Consider the following 25402-nt stretch of genomic DNA (forward strand, 5'->3'; position numbering starts at 1 on the left):
TCTTTTCAGTTTCTTGATGGTTTCCTTTGAAGCACAAAAGTTTTTTATTTTTGATGAAGTCCAATTTCTAGTTTTCTTTTGTTGTTCGTGCTGTTGGCATTATCTAAAAACCTATGGCCTGATGTGGACTTCCCTCATAGCTCAGTTGGTAAAGAATCCACCTGCAATGCAGGAGACCCCGGTCCGATTCCTGGGTTGGGAAGATCTGCTGGAGAAGGGATAGGCTACCCACTCCAGTAGTCTTGGGCTTCCCTTGTGGCTCAGTTGGTAAAGAATCTGCCTGCAATGTGGGAGACCTGGGTTCGATCCCTGGGTTGGGAAGATCCCCTGGAGAAGGGAAAGGCTACCCACTCCAGTATTCAGGCCTGGAGAATTCCATGGACTGTATGGTCCATGGGTTGCAAAGAGTCGGACATGACTGAGTGACAAAAAAAAAAAATGGCATGATACATGTTTACAAAGACTTACACTTATATTTTTCCTACAAGTCTTACTGTTTCAGCTCTTGAACTTAGGTCTTTGGTACATTTTGAGTTAATATGAGATGAGGGCCCAACTTTATTCTTTTGCATATGGATATCTAGTTGTCCTAACACCATGTATTGAAAAGGCTTTTTCCCCTACTGAATTGTTTTGGCAGTTTTGTTGAAAGCTAATTGATTTAGAGGTGAGCATTTATTTCTGGACTCTGACGTATGTGACTGTCCTTATGCCAGTACCAGACTGTCTTGATTACCGTATCTTTGCAGTGAGTATTTAAGCTGAGGAGTGTGAATCCTTCAACTTTATTCTTTTTGACGACTGCTTTGGCTACTCTGGCCCACTGAATTTCCCTATGCTTAAAATCTTAAATACAAATAAAAATTCCAGGAAACCAAATAAGATGACAATTCAAATGAGTCAAGTTCTATTTCTTCATCTTTATAATCACTACCACAATTTACTTCAAGTCTACTGTTTAAATTAAGAAATATGTAGTAACACAGGGGTTGGAGACACAAACTACCCCAAATAAACTATGACTGTCCTGAAACTATTAGGAATTTACTGTTGAAATGAATGCAAGACAAATATCTGTGTTTGTGTCTGTTGGGGGCTACCTATATACCTGAGAGTTCTCCTTATTAACTTTGCTGTAGAATACAATGATTATTAAAAGACAAATCACAAAGTATTTTTTGGGGGGAGCAGTGTTTTATCACTAACATTGTTTACAATTGCTGGTACATGGTGATAAATGAAAAGTAGGCTGACTTTTAGTTGGCTTTACTATTGTTTTAAAATTCTCAAAATTGCCTGTATGCTGTGCAGACTACTTCACCAGCCCACCCTCGGGATGCTACTGAGGAGGAACAAATTATTCTGAAATTTAGAGGAAGAGTCTTCCAGGAAGGGGAAACAGAAATGTTAAAGCTTTGCATGAGTTTGACATCTCTAAGGAACTGAAAGAAGGCCATTATTGTAGCTAAAGAATAGAAGCTGGGGGTGAGGTTAGAGAAACTGGCAGCCAAGGTAGGTAGTGTTTTATAGCTAAGACTGCCATGTGACTTGTGGTCTGACCATAGCACTTCTGAGAGTGAAAGCGGCTACTGTTAATTATATCATGACCACTGTTAATTAATGGGATTTTCCTAGGAGAATTAGGATGAATCACCACTTTGCTTAAAGGATATGGCACAGAATTGTTTTTCAACTACCCAGAAGGACACCTATGATGAGGTTTAAAAATTCTTAAATACAAGTGAGTAGTAATATGACCAGATACCATTAGTGTACTGTGAATTAGGGAGGCTGATAGTGTATTATGTAGTGGTTTAGAGTAATGTTTATCAAACTTTAGCATCGAGGGCTTATGCCCCACTCCACCAAGTTATGACTGAGTAGTTCCTGTATTTCTAAGAAGCTCCCAGGTGCTGCTGATACTGCCAGTCCATGGAGGACCATACTTTGAGTAGCATTGGTTTAGACTTTAGGGAGTGGATTCTAGAATCAGACAGACTTGGTTTGAATTTCAGATTTTTTGGTTACTAACTGGGTGGGTTAGGTAAGTTAAACATTATTTCCATAGCTCTTTTCTTCATCTGGTAAAATAAGGATTAAAATAATCCTTGTTTCATATGAGTGTTGTGAAGAGTAAATGGGATAAAGCACTTGTACTGTGTCTAACATTGTCACAAGCACTTAGCATATGTTATTACCGTAGTTATAAAGAAGATAATACTCACGAGATAAAACTAGGAACGTTAATTAGTGCCACATTATGAATCAGCACTAGAAATATATACCTACAACTGTATACCATAGAACAGTGGCATATAGCAGGCTCTTCATAGTACTTGGCTGAATTAACAAACTGTGAATCCATTTAATAGTACTATGTGGACTGAAATAATTATTTCCATCCTATCACACCTCTCTTGTTCTTAGAGTCTACCTTACCTGCTGCTAAGTGTAAGAATAAGAAACATAAGCATAAGAAAATAAGAAAACAAGAAAATTCTGCCTCGTAGCTGCAAACAGTTTGATGTATTAAGCTAGTTAGGATAGATTTAAACTTGAAATTGATGAGATACGTTGGGAGTTTCTTGGTGTTTTGATATACAATGAATTTTAGACTTATTATATTATCTTCAAATTAGAGTTAGTTGTAAAATTATATACTTTAAAATTAGTTTTATTTAGATTGTTGTGCTAAATTATAGCTGAGTTAAACACAAAAGTAAAAGATGCACCTCGATGATCCTATTTCTAGAGGACCAATGATAGATCAAATTATTGTGAAAAGATACCTAGAGAATAGGACCTGCTAATATCAGGTTGGAATGGTTTCTGTTTTTCTCAGTGACTGTGTGATTCCCACAGCACAAAGTAGGTATTTGAGTGTGGGTGGGGAAAGGAAGAAGGAAGGGAGCTAAATTTTTTGAATACTTGTTATGAGCCAGATACATCACCAAGTGCTAGGAGATTTACATGTACTAATTCATTGCTTAGAGCCATTGTGTGAGATAGGTATCATCACTCCTTTTTCATTTCTGAGATCTGAAACTTTAAAGAGACAAAAGGAGAAATAGGTGGGGCCAAATTTCTTCAGGTGTCACTGTAAACACCATTCTCTTTTGTTACTACTCCCTTTGGAAAGGGCACTTCTATAGAAAGTCACCGTATGGTTTTCCAGCAAAGTTGCTGCCTTGTCATAGTTTCCTGGCTTGTTTCTAACAGCAACTGAAGTACCTCAGAGATTCTAGTACAGTAATTGAATAAGATTATTCTTGCTAAACCTTTATGGTTTATCCAGAGTTGATCTAATTCATTCCGTTTCATTAGTTTTCTCTTCTATGCAGCATCTTACTTTATTCAATACCCAGTGATGGAATTGGAGGCATGGATTGAGGGGCTTCCCTGGTGGCTAAGATAGTTAAAAATCCACCTGCAATGCAGGAGACCCCAGTTTGATTCCTGGGTCGGGAAGTTCCCCTGGAGAAGGAATAGGCTAACCACTCCAGTATTCTTGCCTGAAGAATCCCTTTGGACAGAGAAGCCTGACAGGCTGGGGTCCATGGGGTTGCAAAGAGTCAGGCGCGACTGAGCAGCTAAGAAAAGCACAGCACAGCATTCTTGCTAAGCCTTTGTGTTTATCCAGAGTTGATCTAATTCAGTCTATTCATAGCTTTCTCTTCTTTATGGCATCTTACTTTATGCACTATCCAGTGCTGGGGTTTGAAGCATGTCTTGCTGACTTGCAGAATTATAGAGACCACTGAAGATATTTTAATTTCTAATTATGATTGTATTTCATCACCCTAAGCAGTTATAGAGCAATAAAACTGTCAAGCCAATAATGATTTTGGCATAATAATATAGCATTCTATCAGTAAATCTTAAGAGTAAATAAGACAGTAAGAAATTCCTGTTTGATTGGAGAAGACAGCAGCAAGGAGCAGAACGTAAGTGGTGAACTGAGCCCTGATCGTGAGGGGAGACACTGCAGGTGGCACACCTCTTGTTCGATCGTGTCTTCTGTCCCTTCTTTGGCACAATTCTGTCATTTTCCACAATATATCACTAACATCACATCTTCTGTCAGTTAAACTATCTCAAGAGATCATACCTGATATTTTATCTGATATCAAGGGGAAACATACCCAAGGGTTAGAGAGAGTTAAAATAGCCCTTAAAAAACCGTCTTCTGATTGAGGTATCGCTGTAATACCTGTATAAACTCGTAATTTTTCTCATATTCTCAAGGTTGAAGAAGTTCACAAGAGCACCTTACTGGCGCTAAGTGGTACTTGGAACTAAGTGGTCATTGGTAGTAACTATCAGTTGTACTCAGGGGATGGGTAAAATATTCCTCCAGCTTAATAACATCTTGGGTTGCCATTTCCTTCTCTATGAATGACTCCCTACTTTTCTCTAAACTAGGTGACAGGATCAAGGAGAATAAATAAAGGTAGTAAATAACCATTTAACAACCTTATTTATTTATTTCACTCTTGACTTTTGAATTAGCCAAAGGTAAGCAAGTATTTGGGTCTGGCTAAGCTTATATGACACTGTTACTGTCCTATTAACTAGGCAGAATTTGGGGCAAGTGATACCTATAAATTCTATGCGATGTACTGGTTATGGAGCATCCTGGATATAGAATGGTTCATACTTCCTTTGTGGTGAATGAGCCAGTCACTGGTAAGTTTATAGCAGGTCATGTGGCCTGATGTACCAATGAAGAAAGAAATATACATGTACATACATTCAGTGAGTATTTATTAAATAGCTTCCAAGTACCACGTGCTGAGTAGTAATTAAGACAAATGTGGTCTCTGCCCTTGGGGAGCATATAGTAACATGGAGGAGACATTACTCACTATTAATTAGTATATGATGAGTGTTGCACTAAAAGTTAGGATGTTTTACAAACATATCTGGGTCTTTGATCTATTTTAGGTTAAGAATATGTCCCTAGGAAACTGACATTTGGACTAAAAATGGGCAGTGCAAACTACATGTTCCAACTGAAAGCATGGCAGGTTCTAGGGACGAAAAGATGCTCAGTGTGCCTGGAAGGAGAAGTGAAAATCTTCAGTGGAGAGGTAGAAATAGATTAGATAGTAAGAGTCTTTTAAATTAAGGTGTTTAGACTTGATTTTAGGAATGATGAGAATTATTTGTGGATTTTAATCTGGATGTATGATCATATTTGTGTCTTACGGGGATCACTTCAAGAAGGATTACTCTGAGGGCTGTGTGGAGGGAAAATAAACGGGGTGGGAGTAAGTGGTCAGGAGACTGGTTAGGATACTGTTTAAGCAAAATTTGTCAGAGATAACAATGACTTAGGGTGGTGGCAGAGATGGAGATAAAGGATATTAACGTGATATTGGGGAGGCATTTTGACAGGACTTTGTCTTTAGTTGGATGAGACAGAAGAGTTGGAGAGATCCTTGGATTAATTATATGGACTCCCTGGGTAAACTCTAAAGCCACAGAGGGAAAGCTTAGATAGAGAGCAAAGAAGAGCAGTGACTTCATTTCTGAACGTGATGCACTGGAGGGTTAATGAGATACCAAGTAGGCTGTTGTTCATCAGGCAGTTAGGTAAGTGAGTCCAAAGAGCAGCAGATGTGAACTGAGATGAAATATAGGAGTGACCAGTACATGGATGCCAACTGAGGCTCTGTAAGTTAATGCTGTTAGTTACGCAGAGTGCCTGAATGGGAACAATGGAGGACCTATAATGGAGCCTCAGAGAAACACTGACATTGAAAGAATCTTTTTCAAAACGTGATGGTTTAAAGATAAACCATCTTAAAAATGTTTTTAAAGAAAAAAGGAAAGTTTGTAAGCCTGAGAGTTTTCTTTTTCAAAACTGATTTCCCGTTTTACTTGCACCTCAAGTGAAGTCATACAAATTCCAATCAGAGTCTCTTCTGTTGTGGTTAAATTGATTCTTGAACACAAACCATTTTAAAACATGCAATGAAAAAAATGAGAATAAAGTAAAATCAAAGCATCAAATTATCCATGGCTAAAACTTTTGAATTTAGCGCATAATGAAAGCAACCATAAAATGCAGTGTTGCCAACATTCAGTGATGGCCAAAGAAGAACCTTGCTTCCTTTTCCTCTTTTCACCACTGACTTACAGTATCTTGCCATTTTTAAAATCCTTTAGAGATATGGATCTCTTTGTATTCTCTCTCCCATCTTGATCTCACAGGTGTGTGGCAAAAACCAAGAATAATGGCTCCCAACTTGCTCTTTAACTGCTTGTAAAGGACCTTTGAGTAATTGGCAGAGCCACTCTTCTTTTTTATGTGGACAAACCTATGTCCACAAAACTTTGATTTTTGGTAAGATTGTTGTAGAACTCTTCCTCCTTCTTAAACACATGGTGGACCTATTCCTTATCCTGACATATCATCCAACTTTGTTTCTGTTTTCCCCTCTGGGGAAGATAATGTGGTTTACATTCTTTTGGAAGTCTTGGACACCAAGAATGTTGAGGTCAGCCTAACTGGGGAAGTGAAGGAAAGAATGTCAGTTAACCCAGCAGTGAAACCTCAGGAGTGTGCTCCGTAAAGGCCATTTCTCCTTGTTTTTCTTTTTTCCTTTTGTATATTAACCACAAATAACCCATAGCCTTTAAATCAGCTTCACAAAAAGCCACCAACAAGTGTTTAAGGCATCTCAACAAGGTTTCCAAGAAAGTCTTAAATAAAATTGTGTTTGTATGATGAGCAATATATCAACTCTCTTCTTTTACCCACTGTCTTCTATTGATGCAAAATTTACTGAAATCTCAAATTTTAAGAAATCAGGAATGTAGCAGAAGAAATCATTATATTTCTCTAAGGTAACTGCTTTTAAATGAAATAAATGAATGTGTAGTTAGACAGGCTAAGGTCAAGGAGTGAGAGACATACATGCCCTCCAAAATAGTTGGATGATAGTGTTCTTTATGGGCAATTTCTCACTCAATATAGAGAAATATCTTTCTTTAAAAAATAAATTAGAAAACATTTCTAAAATGTCTTTGGCTTCAAGTTCTTTTAATTTGGGAAGAAGGAAAGCAAAAACCCAATGGATTAGATTAACATTGAGGTTATTTTCCTGGCAGATTTTAGTAGCTTTTTTTTTTTTTTTCAAAACCTGTGGATTTACTGAATATTATATTAATACTTTCATTTAGACTTGGGGAAAACACACAAGCATACTCAAGTATACATGTATATGTAAAAGTCCTTTCTTTTCCTTTAGGAAACATTTTTAATATTATCCAGCAAAGATTATGAATGACATGTAAATAACCAGTGTTGGATGGTATGAGAAAGAATAATGCAGAGTTTTGAATGTTTTTACAGAGGGATCTGCTCCTGCACACCGGGTCTTTTTTCTGAGGCATACTACCATGTAGGGTATTGCATATTTTAAAATTCCTTTGTTATTCATGCCACAGCAATTTCCATGGGTTCATACACTGTGCCTGGATGTAACGTAGTGTGGAGATAGCCGAGTAGAGGAAGAGACAGAGGGAAAGGAAAGTAATTCACTTGAAATCCACAGACCTTTACAATGCTGAAAAGTAAGTAAAAGCAGATGTTGTAAAGTTTAGAAAACCAAGACATTATTTTCCTGTTTCCATTGAAATTTTTCTAAACACATTATAAGTAAGCTTTGAAGTAATACAAAGTCCTCTGTTTGTTTTCCTGATAGCATCTTTTGTAAAAAACTTTATCAATGCTTGTTTAAGTTGTAGACTAAATGATATCTCAGTTGGTGAAAGAACTGACTGTATCTCCTGGCAAATACAATACTGCAATGCTGAAATGACTTACAACATCTGAGTCACTCAGATATATAGATGATTAGATCTTTGGAGTTTAATGTTAAACAGCTCAGATATTTTGCTATGAGAGTACAAACATGGATCCCCAATATTTCATTATTCATACACGTTGCATTTAATTTTATATTTTATGGAGACTTTGTTTTACTCTGTAATAGAGAGAACCTGCTTTGTGAATCTTTGGAATTATTCTGAAGAAGGTGGCCTCGGAATTTGAAAATAAGGCTTATTTATGTTGCTGTCTCCTCCTCCCTTCTATTCTTCTCTAAATGCAGACGCTTATTAAACTTTAAAAAGTCTTACAGTGTGGTCTCTAGGTATGAAGGTTATTTCAAATGAACTGTCATCCTTCGATTTGGTTCTGAAACTTAATACCTAAAAGAGCCCGAGGGAGAGTTCATTGCCAGAGCAAGGTGTTTGCCAGCTCAGGGAAGCTCCAGGACAGGTGCCCATCCTCACATGCTCCCAGCGGCCCTCATCATTTGGAGTCACTGAATGTCTTCCAGCTGTTAGAGAATGTCCTGGGCTCAAAACAGCATCCCTGCTGAGGTTATTTTCAGGGTCTAAGCCAATTCTGGAAATGACTGGCTGCTAAAATATGGAACGAGGGAAATCAGTTTCTATCAACAACATAAACCATCATCTGTCTGTTATTACATCCATTCAGCTGGGTCACATATGACTCAATAATCAAATTACCACCCTATATATCTTAAATCTGTATGTTCATTTGACCACCATATGGACATGGAAAAGCAAAAATAATTTAGGCTGTCTTCTCTTTGTTTTGTTTCTTTTAAATGTGTTTTTCTGCATATACAAGTAAAATGCCTGTAAAATTTTGAAAATTATATAATATAAATAGCTAAAATCTCCAGTGGGGGCCTCCCCTCCTCCCTATCACTTGACATGTTAACAGTTTGGTGTGTATCAACTACTTCTTAATCATTCATGGAATTTTCTATTGTTGATATTTTACTAATGCAATTTTGGCCTTTTAAAATTAATTTAAGTGAAAAATTAGCTGGATCAATCAATAAAGAACTTCAAAGGTAGATAAAATTCAAGTGGGAAAAACTAAAGCAGTTTATTTTGTTTTGTTATTCATGCTTCAACTTTTTTCAAGAAGCGTTTGAAACAGCTTACAGTAAAAACCAGGGCAAAGAAAATACAAGCAAGAACCACTCATAAAGTGTAAATAAGAGAAAGAAAGGGGAAATACAGAAGAGGGGAATGTTAAGTCAAGAAGTTGGGGTGGTAGAAAGCTGTGCTGCCTGATAAAAAAAAAAACAAAACAAAAAACATTGCCCAACGTTTCAAAGTGATCTTCCCAGTTCTTACTGGGTTGCAATAGGAAACCAGTTCTTTCAAGATGAATTTGCATAGGAATCCATCTATGGTCAAAATATGACCCTCACAAGGTCCTTGTAATTAACAATGTCGCTTTCAGGTAGGGACGATGGTTCACACAAATGTGTGTTTCTAGGACCTAGCACCATGCTGTCCAGTTGTTTAGTGGCAAGTCACGTCTAGCTCTTTTGTGACCTCATGATCTTCAGCACTGCCAGGCTCCTCTTGCTCATGGTCTTTCTAGGCAACCCCTGGAGTAGGTTGCCATTTCCTTCTCCAGGGAATCTTCCCTACCCAGGGACTGAACCCAAGTCTCATGCATTGGTAGGTGGATTCTTTACCACTGAGCCACCAGGGAAGTCCCTATGCTGTCTAATAGCACACCCTAAACACATTTAATAGAACAGCGAATGAGTGAAACAGTGAATGAAGCTATGAGAGAGTGACCACAGTACTTGTTAGCAGTTTACTTATAATGCATTTGTGTTCCACCTATGATTGTTTTGTGTTATTATGTCATCACCCATTAAATTCAAAAGCATAATGTTCAGTTCATTCTTTTTTTTTTTTAAACAAGTATTAGCAAGTGCCTAGTGGCATAATTTTAGAAGCTGTAAATATTAAAGTGAGTTAAGACAGTTTGTCCTTTCACAGAGCTTATAATCAAATGGGGCAGATAGAGAAATAAAATTTAGAAAAAAAAAAAACCAACAACAGTTGCAATACAGAGAATCAGATAGATAAGTTCAGGATGCTGTGAGAGCCCACAGGAAGAGTAGCTAATGCAGACCAAAGAAATGGGAGAGACGAAATCCTTTGAGACCAGAACAGGGCTGTAGGGTGTGTACAGACAGATATGGTTGAGGTATGTAGCGGCCTTTTGATCTGGCCTAAAACAAGGGTAACACTTGGGCTCTTGAAGAGAGAGTGGTTAATATAGACCATCCTCTTGACTGCCAGATGTTTCAGGCAAGATTTGACAGTAAAAGAATAGTTAAAGTTCTTTTAATTTTTAAAAATTGAGATTATTAGCAAGTGTCTGAGGAAGAGATATCCTTAGATTTAGACTGAAGGACAGAGGCACACTGAATGTTAGGTAGCATGGATTATTGTAAACTCTGATGTGTCTATTAAGTCCCAAGAGGAAATGGCTCATGGAAAAGGCATAATTGAAGAGAGATGAATGGAAGAACTATTGAAAAGACTGGGCATATTTAAGGAAGGGAGAGTGAAGCACCAGGGTTTGACAGCCATGGGAAACCACTCCCAGCCCTGGCTATAGCTGAAGCAGGAGAAGGCTGCCTTATAGGCTTTCTGGCCTCAACCAGCAGAAACAGTTTTAAGCTAGGCTTGGACAGGAGGAAGCTGGGAAAGAAGTATTCAACTCTCTGTCCCCTCCTGCCTTTGAATTCTTTTTTTTTTTTTTGCCTTTGAATTCTTATCAGTGTCTCCCTTTGGTCAAATCTAACTGGGTGTCAGAAGGCAAAAAGGGAGTATAGTTGATATAGTTCTTGGAAATTAGCCTCTTGGAAAAAAGGTGGAGAAGAGAGGAAGCAAAGGGGCAAATGAAGAATATTAGCATAATTAAGGATCTTTATTTCTAATTAAACAATGGAGCGCTGTCCAATTTCATTCAATTCTGGATATAAGTTATGTTATGAAATATAGAAAACATTGGTTTCAACATTAGAAAAGAATACCAAGTCAGGAGAAACAATGTTCTTTGTTGTAGAGAACACAGTTTTTGTTTTTTTTTTCTTTTTTGCAGCATGTGAGATGTTTTGTTGTTGGCAATGCTACAGAAAAAATTAAAGATTTATTAAATGAGTAAAGTATTAAGTTGTCTTTGGAGTAATTGCTTGCTCTTCTTTCCATTTTCCAAAGGAAGATGCTACCTGATTGATTTAGACAGAGGTCGACTGGGGAGACAAGGAGACTGGTTCTAGAGAGGATTGAAGAGCCAGATTTCTGAGCCTCTTTCCAGAACTTTCTAGGAATTTTATATCTCAGCTGCACAAGGAGGTTTTTTTTTTTTTTTTTTTTTTTAATGTAGAAGAAAGCCAGGAGGTGATTTGAGCACTATCAATATGCTTCAAGACTATATTGTTGTTTAGTTGCTAAGTTGTGTCCAAGTCTTGTGACCACATGAACTATAGCCTACCAGGCTCCTCTGTCCATGGGATTTTCGGGTAAGAATACTGGAGTGAGTTGCCATTCCCTTCTCCAGGGGATCTTCCCTACCTAAGGATTGAACCCACATCTGCTGCATTGGCAGGTGGATTCTTTACCACTGAGCCACCAGGAAAGCCCTGAAGTCTAGAGAAATGGTTGAGTTCCATGGTCAACCAACAAGTAATGTGTTCCCAGGAGGCCACCCTGGGTTTTGCTCAACTAAGACAGGTTCGCACTTTATTCTGAACCAATGCCAGAGTGCACAGTAGCAGAGCATTTAACCTGGACACTAAGAAAGCCTGTTGGCTTCAGGAACAATGCCAGGAAGAGAGCCTGGGAAACAGGGATGGGCTGTACTGAATGAACCTGGGAACCAAGCTCAAGAATGATGCCTTGTCCCAGGACTAAGTTGTCACCTAAAGTGTGTATGGTTTTTATTATTATTGTTGGTATTTAAAGGTTATATATCTTTATGGTGACTGTGTTTTCTATATATGCATGTGTGACTGGAAGGTCTACTTCATAAGCAGTGGTTCTTTTAAGAAGACCGTTTCCTGACTTCTCATTTTAAACAATATTTCCAGAAACTGTTCTCCATATGACTCTTGCTCTTTGGTTTGCAGTCAACCGGAATCCTTACCTCAAATAAAACCCTTGCTTGTCCCTTACTTATGACTGAGTGTGGGAGCCTACTGACAGTGATGCAATTTCCCAGAATTCACTAATTTGAAGTGGCCTTTAAGACAGCTTTGGAAATCAGAGCATGGGGCCTAGAAGAAGAGTGGTCTCAAAATTTGGGACTGGTTTGAGAAAAATATGAAAATGAAAACACTGTATTAAATAGATTTCAGGATACATTTCCCCCACACTGTAATAGCTCTGAAACTAGGGTATATTGTATAATTTCTGTAGCCTTACAAAGGGCTTCCCTGGTGCCTCAGCTATAAAGAATCTGCCTGCCAATGTAGGAGACGTAAGAAAGGCAGGTTTGATCCCTAGGTCGAGGAGATCTCTGGAGAAGGAAATGGCAGCCCACTCCAGTATTCTTGCCTGGAAAATCCCACGGACAGAGGAGCCTGGTGGGCTACAGTCCGTGCAGTCTCAAAAGAATCAGACTTGACTTAGCAACTAACCAACAACAGCAACAAGCCTTACAAATAATTAGCAGCATTTTCCTTTTGCTACATAAAAACAATGGTGCATTTGATGATTGATGGCCTCTGAGAGTCCTTGAAAAACTGAACCTTGGGAGGATGTTTGTAAATATAATTTGGGTATTTTTCTGTCTTCAATAACTGGAATGTATCTCTGGCACTAAAATGTAACCCCCCAAAACAGTAACCTAGTAATAATTTTGTAATGATTACCAGAAATACTGAATTGAGACATTCTGAGACTGCATTCTGTCTCAGAGCCTATGCCATTTATAAGGGTAGGGGTTAGAAAGATGGCTGCTTATGAGCCAGGCATTTTTCTTCTTTCCTATAAAGTAATTGGAAAGGAATTCTCTACCTGGGGCTTATATTGAAAAGGAAATTGGAAATCGCTAGCTTATAACTGTTTATCTGGCATTGTCCAGGTCTCTGAAAAATAGTATCTGATGGGCACAAGTTGTCTGTCACTGTCATGATAGTGATGTATTCTGCAGTAGGATCAATGTAACATGCTTTTCCATTTTCGCCAATATCATGTAAACATCTTTGCTTTTATTCTCTACTTGCCAAGAAACCTTCTGAATTAGCTTTCCGGGGGATTTATGCCCTTGAAGTTCTGTTGGACGTTTCATAAATGGGTAATCACTTTGGAATGTGGCTTAATACGAGCACAAACGGACAAATATCCTAGTACCTTTCTGCATGTATGGTCACGGTACTTCATCTTGTCTTATAAAATTATTTGAAAATTGTACTTTCAAGGAAACTCTGGATATTTAAGAGCCTTGTGTGAAGAGGCCTTATCCTGGAGAAACTGATGTGATGGCTTGTCCAGTGAGGAAGGCAACCCAGGATTAAGAGGAGGTGAGCCTGACAAGGGTAGCTTGCTTCTCCCCTCTGTACCCTATCTTCACTGACAAGCACCATTTCACCCAAAGCCCTTCTTGATTCCAGCGTGGTGGTATGTGGTGATTCCACAAGTGTCTTAATCATTTCCAGGCTTGCTTATAAATTGTTTTAGAATAAACAATCTCTCTTTGTGTCTCATTATGCACTGTACCAGGAACATGGTGTGCAGTTCTGGTGAGCAACCCTCAACGAAGATGTGATTAAAGCGAGCGGGTCCAGAGAAAGTTAACTAACATGGGCAGAAGAATAGGCCTCTATATTGATTAATTAGCTTAAATTGGTGAATTCATTCACTAAATATTTTTCCACATGTAACATAAAAAGAGGAGGACTCTATTTACAAAAGAAGGTTGAGATAGAGGATGTGATTAAAATCTATAAAATTATGAAAGCTCTGGTTTCTTATTTGTTGAATTCTGGTATACTAGGACTCAGAGCACTCTCAGGAACTTAAAAGAGGTCTACAATGAATAGAGACTTGTGGAATGCATTATCACAGGATGTGGTGCAGATTGAAAATATAAATAGATTTATTAAAAGTTAGATAAGCTCATGAATAACAGATTGGGGAAACAATGACACTTTGGGGGTATGTCCACAACTCTTAAAGGGGATCAGACATACTCTTCTATTCTATGTCCCTTGGTGTGCCCATCAGAGAAGGAATATCGTGATGAAATGGACCCTGGGGAATGTATATATAGCAGTTGGTTTAGGCAGGTAAGACAACTGCAAAAATGTGGGGGAAATTGGGCTCATTGAATTATCTAGGTTCCAAAGATATGTAAGTAAAAGAGCTGCATGTGAATTCTAGAGCATTTGGTGGTGGAAAACCTCTGTGAAAGAGTGTGCTTTGTATGCTGGGAGCATCTGATCTTTGTTATCAGAGGAGCGAACAATAATGTGCATATGTTGGACACAGGCAGAATTAGGGATCATGTAACCTTCTGTTTCATAGACCACCATGTTGCTTGTGTCAAGTCTCGTTTTGCAGAGAACTAAGATTTTTGCCTGCAATTAATGCATAATAAATGAGACCCAGCCAAATACATATAAAAAAAGAAATGAAAGTTTCCTTTAAGCTATATCCTTTTAAAATGTTCCTGGAAGGGGGCCTCTATTCTTTTATTTAAAACAAAACGGGAAATGTGGTAGAAATATTTTTGTAGTATTTTTTTTTTTTTGCAAATAAATTTTATTGGCATTCTTTGTTGTCTCTCCCAGTATGAATTAGTTCCTTACATGATTTACTTCTGTTTTCAACAAAGAAGGCTGAAACTAATTTAAATTAAAACAGCCTGCAGTTCTATTAGGATGCATGTGGTACTGTTTCTCACCTTCTATCTTCACTGATGATAATAATGTATTTTTTCTTTCACCAATTTACTGGCATGTTTTAAAATGTCACATCTCCACATGTGTTCATAAGCACATATTTGTACATGCATGAAGGACAGAGGCATTTAAAAATTAGGAGGGCATAATCTGTTATTGCCACGGATAATGCTCTCAGCACTTTGTGTTATGAGATGGTGGATGCAGATAGATGCTATTGAAAACCATATCCTTGAGTCTGAAAAATGATCAACTACTATGATCATAGAGTTAAGTATTAATAAGAGAAGCACTTAGAGTTTTTTTTTTTAAAGACTTGAAATGCTTGATTTAGCTCCTAATGTTTTGATAGTCTCAAAAATTATAAGAAAATGTAAGATTATGTTTACAGATCTTTTTCTGCTGTATTATTTCTTTATGGCCTTCATATGTCTTTTACATGGAATATGCATGCTTGGTGTTAATAAGAAGCCAATGCCTATACAATATATTTTTCAACCGAGGAGCATCATTTGTAACTGAACAGGCAAATAAATTACACTGGATATTATCATCTGGAAGTATTTTTCCAGGCAAGTAACTAGTGAGTTTAAGTCAATTAGTACAATTAAATCACATCTAAAATTAGATGGTACTAAACAATTTCAATATAGCTATGTGATACTAATAAAATATGTATTGGTATCAAAGAATGCAGCCCAAACTGAGAGAACAAAACATACGTAACTCTTTGTGAAGCTTTCATTTAATGAAAATCTACTGCAAGTAAAAACATCATACCTTAATTTGTTATAGTGCTTTTACATTTAAGACACACTTTATTACACATTATTTTATTTGGCCCACAAAATAACTCTGTGTAAATTGTCACTCTCACTTTATTGACAGGGAAACTGGTCTCAGAGAAAGCACTTTAATCAACATCATAGAAAAAAATCTCCTAATGTCTCCCTTTTCTGATCTCTGTTCTTTTTACATCTGCTAGATGTGGCTGCTAGAGTGACCTTTCTCCTGCTTAAATTCCTTTGAATACTTGGTATTGCCTGTGTGTTTCTGTCCATATTGTAGTGACTTATGAGCCTATGCCTCCCTTCTGCCTGTCCATATTCAAGCCCAGGGTTTGGAAACTTTTTCTGTAAGGCACCAGACAGCAAATATTTTTGACTTCATGGTCTATACAACAGTTGCTGCAGCATGAAAGCACTCATAGATTATATGCAAACAAAGGAGTCTTACCATGTTCCAATACAATTTTATTTACAAAAAAAGGTGATATCCTAGAATTTGGCCTGCAGGCTAGTTTGCCAATCCTGATTTTAGAATAAAAATGCCTTAGACTATAGGAAGAAATCATCAGAAAGTTTATTTATATTTTGTTTTTAATTCTATCCTTTAAAAATTTTTTATGTATAATTTATATTATACATAGTATATATATATATATTTAAATTATGTGTTGCTTTTTAATTTTTATTTACCATTATTAATTTATTTTTTGGCTGCGCTGTGTGGCATACAAGATCCTAGTTCCCCAACCATAATATACTGACTTTTAAAATTTAGGCTATTCATAGTGCATGGCTGTTGTTGTTTAGTCGGGAAGTCATGTCCGACTCTTTTGTGACCTCATGGACTGCAGCTTGCCAGTCTCCTCCATCCATGGGATTCTCCCGGCAAGAATACTGGAGCAGGTTGTCATTTCCTTTGCCATGCACATGGTTAATATTATTTTTTACTGTAGGATTTGTATTTGGTAAATGTGAGAGATTAACTGTCTGCTCTACCAACCTACTCCAAGGCTTCTGGCAATTTTCAGGACGTACCAGACTGTTCTCTGCCTCTGAGCTTTTGTTCATGCTGTCCTCTCATGGATTTAGCATTCTTTTTACTTTTTATTCCGTTTTGCCTCTCAGACATTCCCCTCCATGATCACATTCATTGAAGTATATTCTTTTTTAAGTTGTTTTTTAATCGGAAGAAAATTGCTTTACAATGTTATGTTAGTTTCTGCCATACAACAACATAATTATACATATAATCAGTCATAATTATGCATATCCCCACTCTCTTGAGCCTCCCTCCTCTCTCCCCTGAAGTATATTCCTTTAAAATTCCTTTATCTGTGGTGTACTAGAAGGAAAATTTCTTCATGTGCCTGAAAACATCTTTATAATAAAGATAATTTTGCTGTGTGTAGAACTCTAGGTTGGTAGTTTTCTCTCAGCACATTAAAGTTGTATTGTAATTCCATTGACTTTTGGACTTCAGTTTTGTTTTTGTGAAGTCAGCTGCCAAACTACTGCTCTTTTGGAAGAAGTCTGTTATTGTTTCCTCTGGCTGCTTTCACTTTTTTAGTTTAATGAAGTTCTACTCTGATGTTCCTTTAGGTGCATTTTATTTACCTGCTCAAGGTTCATTATGATTCATGAATTAAGGTTAGTGGCTTTTATCACTTTACAAATATTAGTCATTACTTCTTCAATTTTGTCCCTGTTCCTGCCTCAGTATTTTTATCTTCTCTTTCAATTAAACTCCAGTTAAACATATATTTTCCCTCTTTCCTTAGCCCATGTATTCTAACCTCTCTTTTATATTTCTGTTTTTTCCCACTATGATGTGATTCTGAATAATTTCTTCTTCCCTGCTTTCTAGTGTACTAAGTTTCCTCTTATCTAGATTGCAGTTGAATCTATTCATTGAGATTCATTTTTTACCTTTTTATTGGAAATAACTTCAAACATCTAAAACACATGGATAACTTGAAGAAAAAATAAAAACAGTACAAAGAACATCTGTAAACTCTTTGCCCAGATATGCCTATTATGGTTGTACTCCATTTGCTTAATCATTTGTGCTCTGTTGCTCCGTCTTTCTATGTATAATTGCATATATTATATAAATTAAAGGTATATATACATGATAAGTAATCATTTTTAGATAGATATACATATGTGCATATATATATATATATATATATATATATATATGTAAGTACTTTTTCTGAAGCATTTTTTAATTCCTTCCCCCCACCAACAACCATGTTTGTTCTCTAAGTCTACAAGTCTCTCTGCTTTGTAAATAAGTTCATTTGTATTATGTCTTTTTAGATTTCACATATAAGGGGTGTCATACAATGTTTCTGCTTTTCTGACTTATTTCACTCAGAATGACAAATTCTAGGTTGCTACATATTGCTTCATCTTTACTTTCTTTTGTTGGGTTTTTACATATTATATGCATTTTTGTAAGCCTCTTCAATTTTAACAAGATGGAGTCCAAGTAAATAAAAAAAAGTGCACAATCATCTGGGTAGTGCGTTTTGTTACATGCTTTCCTTTCATATGCAACCTCTGTATCAATCTCCTGCTAGAGCTTTTCTTTCTTAAGATGCTGCAAGAATAGAAGCACTTGTAGCACTTGTATACATCATGGTCCTTTACCCCTGATTACTTCACTATTTGTTTCTGAAGAATAAGGATATTTTCATGTAACTACAGTAAAGCTATCAACTTCAGTAAATTTTGACATGGTAAATTTAAGTTCAACAATTAGAGTATTGGTACAGTGATTCCCTGGTGACTCAGATGGTGAAGAATCTGCCCCGAATGCAGGAGACCTGGGTTTGATCCCTGGGTCAAGAAGATCCCCTGGTGAAGGGAATGGCAACCCACTCCATATTCTTGCCTGGTGAATTCCATGGACAGAGTAGCCTGGCAGGCCACAGTCCATGGGGTTTCGAAGAGTTGGACATGACTAAGTGACTGATGAACACAGTGCTTTTTATCTATCCTACTGCTGTATTCTGTTTTTCAGTTAACTCAAGTATGTCTTTGATAGCAGTTTTTCTCCTCCATTTCAGTGTCCAGTCTGGAGTCAGGTATTGTATTCACTTGTCATGTCTGTTAAACCTTCTTTCATCTGGAACATTTCCTGAGTCTTTCTTTGTCTTTTATGATAGTTGCATTTTAAAAGACTATAGCCCCTATACCCACCTTTTAAAAAAAAGAATAGTTCTAACTTAGGGGTTTGTCTAATGTTCCTTCATGGTTAGAGTTAGGTTATGCATTCTTGGCAAGAATACTACATCAGTGATGCCGTTTCTTTCTCAGGGTTATATCTGTAGATAGTGATAGTAATTTTGATCAGTCAATTTATCTGATTTCTCCACTGTATAATTATTTTTCCCCCTCTCTTGCAACTAATAAACAGTTTACAGGGTAACACTTTAAGATGATACAAATATTCTCACTCTGGGAATGGAAAATGGGGAAGAGTTTCTGTTCAGTGAGTATAAGATTTAAGTTATGCAGGGTGACTGTTCAAGAGATCTACTTTACAACATTGTGCATATAGTTAACAATATTCTCTTGTAGACTTAAAAATAAAGAGGGTAAGTCTCATGTTAAGAGTTCTTACATCAATTAAAAAATGAACCCTTTGTCTGTAGAAGGTAATAAAATCAAGTAAATAAGTTAGCCGTGCATGTAAAAACAAACAACAAAAACAGCAAAACTAAATAGTCTTTGCCTTATAAAAATCTCCCCCTAGATTTGGCATTCACTGATGATTCTTGCCTGATCTAATCTTTACTACAACTGTTGCAAAAACACTTTAAATTAGTTTTATTTTTCAACTGTATAAAATCTGTTCTTTTCAGTTTTGCTTAGGGCACATATTGATATTTTCCTTTTCCTTTTAAATTTTATTCTACTTTTCTCTAATTTCTTTTAATATGGTAAGGTTAACTGTTTTATAATATATGTACAATGATTCACTATCTGAAGTCTGTTGAAGATCTGTTTCTGCATTTTTCTCTTTCTCATGGTACTCATAGTACTTTTTTAAAGTGATGTGAGTCAGATCTTCACATTTACTCAAGGGTCATTTTATGGTTGCAGCTTCTTAAGGACTTCCCTTCTAATCTGCTCAGTAAGACATGTTTCTTTACAGTCCCCTGGGGCTGGGTATGGGATAGGGTGAGTTTACTTCTAGTTCACCCTTTCCTTGAGAATATAGTCCTTTGGGAAAAGTGCTGAATGTAGGGATCTCTTTGATTTGGCTCCCTACCTTAAAGGACCTGAGCTTCAATTTCTTCTCATCCCAAGAGGTCTACAAATAAAAACTCAAAGTTACCTAGCTGTCAAATGTCCTGGAGCAAAATGAATTCCAGAGCTCTGCTCACCTCTCTGAGTTTCTGTTTTCCTTAGATTTTAGCCTGGTTATTCTATACTTGTTAGCTTTTTAATGGGTTTAAGATGTTTTTTCTGCATTGACTAACATTGTTTTCAGTGGGAAGACAGGTTTGAATAACCCAAGTTGTGGTATTCCCTCATACTATATTCTCTATATTGAGTGTTCTTCTTCATCTGTTCTGTCCCTCAAATACCTCCTTAGTTTTCATATATCAGTTGAAGTGCTGCCTCCTCCATTAAGATACCTCTGAACAAATCCCTCTCCCGAGGTACAATAGATTATTCTCTTGATCCAGTTTGCCTTCTTGTCTGTCTTTCCCAAAGAGACTATGAGTTCTTTGAGAGCAGGTATCATATCTTGTTCATTTTTGTACCCCCAGGACCTAGTATTGTGGCTGGCAGATTTTTGAGTTCCCAGTGATTTGTAGGTATCTAATGTTCCCAGATACATAGTAGGTATCTAATAATTATTTGTTGACAGGACTTTTTTGTCACCTTGGAATTGAGATAGACTATGGGACAGAATGACTAGAGCAGAATACAGGACAGGTGACCTAAACAGGTTAATTCATAGGATGTGGTGTTTGTGATGGCAGTAGCAGTGGTGGTAGAATTACTGTGAGTCTTGAAGGGATACAATTCTGGTTTATCTAACCAAACAGAAGTGAATTTGAAATGTGTAGGGGTTTATAATTCACAGTTGTTCAGAGATACAGACTAGGGAAGAGGATCAGTAAAAATCATAGTTCAAACAATTCCTGAACTTGAAAGTTAGATGATGACTCTCAGTGGCACAAGTGGAGGTGGTTTCAGCAAAGGCCTTTGGCTTGCATTCTGGCCTTAACTTGACTATTGTGTGGGACTGTTGTGTGTATTGAGCAACACGTGAGCTGCTCCTTAGCGTAAGGCAAACTTCTTTTGGGTTAGCTATTGCACTGAGGGCTAAATTCTCTGGAGAGAGATTACTTCCACCAGGCCTGCTTTTAAAACTTCAAAGTTTGGCTCCTTCTAGCCTGATTTACCTGGCACCTTTCCAATAAGTACCAGTCAAGCTGAAGTATCCCCAAATCCATGGTAATTGCTGCTCCTGGCCCTCCCTCCACAACAAATTCCCCAATTTTTGCCTTTGCTATATTATTTTCCCTTTCTAGAATACCTTTCTTTGTATCTGCTCATGGTTCAAGGCCCAACTAAAATTCCACCTCTCATAAGATATCCTCTATATTATCTAGCCCATCGACCAAACTCCTATGAACTTATCTAAACTCTCAACATTCTGCATTTAATTATATTCAATTTTGTCATGCTTCTTAATTATTTAACTAGGGTTAATCCTCTTTCCCAGTCTTGATTGTTGACTCCTTAGAGACTATTGTATTCACCTGATGGGCCATTCATTGCTCATTGCTAATTGTAGTACTAGTTATACACTCAAGAAATGCTTTTTGACTTGTTGAGTATAGACAGAGAGCCTCCCCATACCTCTCAAATCATCCTGTCCTGTATGTGATAGCATCCTAGAAAATTTTAGGAGTTGGATTGAATAGAGGGTCCTTTTTGTTTTGTTTTATACTCTTTGTTTTACGGATGTATAAGAGGAGATTATGTGGTTTTCCCAGCTTCAGGCATTTAGAGATTTAAGTCTGGGAGTGGCATAGCCAGAATTACAGTCTAAGCATTGATTACTGCAGTTTAGGACTTACTCTTCTCCTGACTTTTCTGAGAGAGCACAGGCGTAGCATCTTTTACCCTCTAATAGGTAGTATACCATGGAGATGTGGTGTTGTTTTCCTTTCCTGACTTCCAGTGTCTATAGAATTTGATTTAAATCAACACATTGGTGAAAGTTATACCAATTGGATTTGTTTAATCCATATGTAGTTAAAATTAAAGAATCACCAAAACAAAGTATTTCATTACTTCTGTTCTGTTTACAGGTTCTTTTTAGCGTTTTATTTAGACTGTCACAGCTACTCTGTACATAGCAAAAGCTATCAGTGAATTATTGTACGTGGAGTTTCTCCAGGGGGGCCATGCTGTTCGGACCATTTTCCCATGGAAAGCTCTGCCAGCCCTTACAGTGCCCTGGTGCTTTAAGTCTTCTTGTGGAGGTGGCCTCCCCTTAGGCGGTCATTCTGAAGAGCCTTTCAAGAACCTGAAATGTTGCCATTGGAGCGTTTCCCAGAAGGAAATTGAACCACAATTTTTTTGAAGTTCAGGGAACTCTCTACCAGGAGTATGTCATATGTCTAGACATATTCTGATGTGTTTTTCATTACAATAATGCAATAACATGAGCTGCACCAAATGATAGGGTAAATTCATTAAGACTGTTTTCTTGTCCATTTCTTTCAAAACACTCAGCAAAACGGACACTATGAACTATGAACTACCTACATGTAGCATCTCCTTTCTTTGTTTCTTTTCCCTTCTAATTGCTTTGTACTTAATTTTTCTCCTCTACATTCTCCCCACCCCCCTTTTTTTTGCTTCTCACTTTTCTCTGAGTAGGAAAGTAAAAGTAAAAGCTTATCAATTCTGCTATATTTCTCAGCTGATTAGAGAGAAAAAAATCATCCTGAACTGACTAATAGAGAGTCAGGGAATTACAAATAAATCAGCAGTTGCATAAGGGAGGGAATGAAATTTAACTAAGGAAATTGGGATCTCTCCTGCCATGAAGAAAATAAATGAGACAATGTAGAATCATTATAGGAAGACTGGGTGGTCTACAAGAAAGAGGGCAGATTGTGCAAACTGACATTTGAGGAATCGACCTGAATGTTGTTGCTTGGGACCAGTGCTGTTCATTGATGTCATAGCAAAATGTGCTTAATTTGTAGAACACGTGAGGAACCCTGGCAGACAAGGCAGGCTCTGAAATATAGGAGGGCTTAACCTTCTTGTCTCTGAGGTGTGCTTCCTATTTAGAATAGAAAGTTCAGGGGCCCTAACCTAAGAATCTCCCTGGAATCCCAGCTGGACTGTCTCCGTTCCAGCAGGATCAGAGCACACCTGTAGGAAGAGGACTTTCTCTTGCAACCACCCACATTGACTTCCTTGTGCGTACCCTGGTTCCAGAGATGGCCACCACCCTCTCCCAGCCTCAGCTTACAGGGAGAAGAGAAGGCTCTAGTGGGCAAAACATGCCCTGGCTCAGGTTGTTCTCTGTGGTTTGGATTTCTGGTACCATGGTCTTAACCCACTGATCTTCCTAACTTCTGGGCTCTCTCCTGCTTTACATCCAGATCTCTCTGCTTCTACTCACCTGGTCTAACTTGTTGAATTCTATTCTCTGTTTTATTTCCGACTACAAGTAGCCATATTTACCCATGTAGTTGTTTCTTCTTTTCTAAATGCCGGGAAACTCAGAGCCTGTAATTCCAAGGTTGCCACTGTGTGCCATGGGCCAAATCTGACCAACAGTTTTGTTTGCCACATCTAGAGTTTATTTGCATCATATGTGTGTTTTAATTGGATTGGTTGCTAATAATATTTTCAGAACTGAAAACTTTCACCTTAAAATCTGGTGTCCCATGAAAAATTGAAAGGTTTGGCAGCTGATGCCTGGAACGGTGTATGTTTCTCTCTTTAGTTCTCTGTAGTTTCCACCATTCCTGCTTTTCTTGTGGTTATTATTATTTTTTAATATAGTAAAGAGAAATGGTATATTTTCTTTTATCCCAGTGTTTGTAAATGTTTTTCTAGCAAGATATCCTTCAAGCTTGTTAGCTTCCTGATCCCTTAAAAGCATTGACTTGTGACCACTCCTTAGGCCTTGCTGGAGTGGAACTTCCTAGGTGTCAGGCCCAAGTTTGGATCCAGATGGTGTTGCTCGATGCTACTCTAGTTTTGGCTGGCCCTCTGCCAGTGCCCTCACTTGGAAATCCCAGACTGGTTACCTTGGGGTGGCAGTGTTTCACGATGCCAGATTCCATCCACACAGGACCCTGTTTATGTTTGTCAACTCTATGAAGACTTCCGTCATAGAAGCTGATGCTTGCAGGTTTGCCTTTGTGGTTATTTTTTCCCACTGTGTGATCAGTCACTCAGTCTGACTCTCTCTGCGACCCCTGTAGCCCGACAGGCTCCTCTGTCCATGGAACTCTCCAGGCAAGAATACGGAAGTAGGTTGCTGTTTCTTCCTCCAGTTTCTCCCGATGCCAAATACCAAAAATCTATTTCTCAAGCTTTTTTGTTTGTTTCAGTAAACCTATCCTGAATGGAGCTATAGCTGTTTTAAAAAGTGTGATTCTGGGAATTCCCTGTTGATCCAGTGCTTTGGACTCTCTGCTTTCACTGCCAGTGACCCAGGTTTAATTCCGGGTCAAGGAGCTAAGATCCCACAAGCTGTGTGGCATGGTCAAAAACTTAAAATATTCTACTTCATATAATTCTATATAAACTTCCATTTATCCTATAGAGATCCAGCTAAGAAACAATAAACCTTGCCTCAGAAGAAGGGGAAGAATAATTTGATAAATAATATATATCACAATAATATACTGAAAGATACTATCATGTAATAATCACTGCATAATAATTAGTCGCACTGACTTTGGAGCCAGACACTCTGGATTCATATTCGTACTTTGTCACTGTCTAGCTGTGTGTAGCTGTGGACGAGTTGTTAACCTTCTGACTTAGTGATGATGATAACAGTATATACTTCATAGGTTGTTGTAATGGTTAAAAGCTGATGTTTATACAGTGTTTGCCACTTAATAAGTACTCTATAAATGTAGGCTGTTACTGTTATTTGAATATCTCTTATGTGGTAGGCTCTTGTGTCAGATACAAAGATAAATAAGACATGATCCTTGCCCTGAAGAAGCTGATGGCTTAATATATGAGAATATACTTAAATAATGGTAATTCATTATTTACCGTTATATAAATGTAATACCACAGATGCATTCAGGTTAGAATAGTGACCTGGGAGGAAGGCACCCCTATCTGCAGAGATCATGGAAGGTTTCATGGAGATATTTAACCTTTCTTGAGAGAAGTATTTGAGGGAGAGGGAAGGAGTCACCATTAATTGAGACACCATGTACGTTCATGTGACCCAAGAGTGCAAGGCCAAGCAAGGCTCTTAGGGGCAGACTGACAGCTGGTGCTAGCCTGTACACTCCTGCATGGAAAAGGATCCGTCAGTTTTAGCAAAACTTGGCCACAAATGTGACAGGCCCTCAACAGATCTTGCTATGGTCTTCAAACTCTAATGTCCCCAAAATTCAGTCAGTATTTCAGCTATTGTTACAATGCATTACAGAGCAGCATCTGTCTAGTCCAAGTCATGCTCCTTCTAACCAGACAGACCAATATCCAAGTACCCTAAAACTGGACAAGGTCTCAGACATCATTTGGTCTAATCCCTTCACCTTACAGCCAAGAATATAAAAACTCACAGAGGAAAAGTGATCTTTATAAAATGATTGATTA

The 25402-nt window shown here is 37.7% G+C and overlaps 1 protein-coding gene across 3 annotated transcripts in view; it reads left to right on the plus strand.

The window, feature by feature from the left end:
• The window catches only part of SLC25A21 (solute carrier family 25 member 21), a 504473-nt gene that overhangs the window by 74802 nt on the left and 404269 nt on the right, over positions 1–25402 (plus strand). The window lies entirely within an intron of this gene.

This window comes from Cervus canadensis, chromosome 17 (genome assembly GCF_019320065.1).
Source record: "Cervus canadensis isolate Bull #8, Minnesota chromosome 17, ASM1932006v1, whole genome shotgun sequence".
Lineage (NCBI taxonomy): Eukaryota > Metazoa > Chordata > Mammalia > Artiodactyla > Cervidae > Cervus > Cervus canadensis.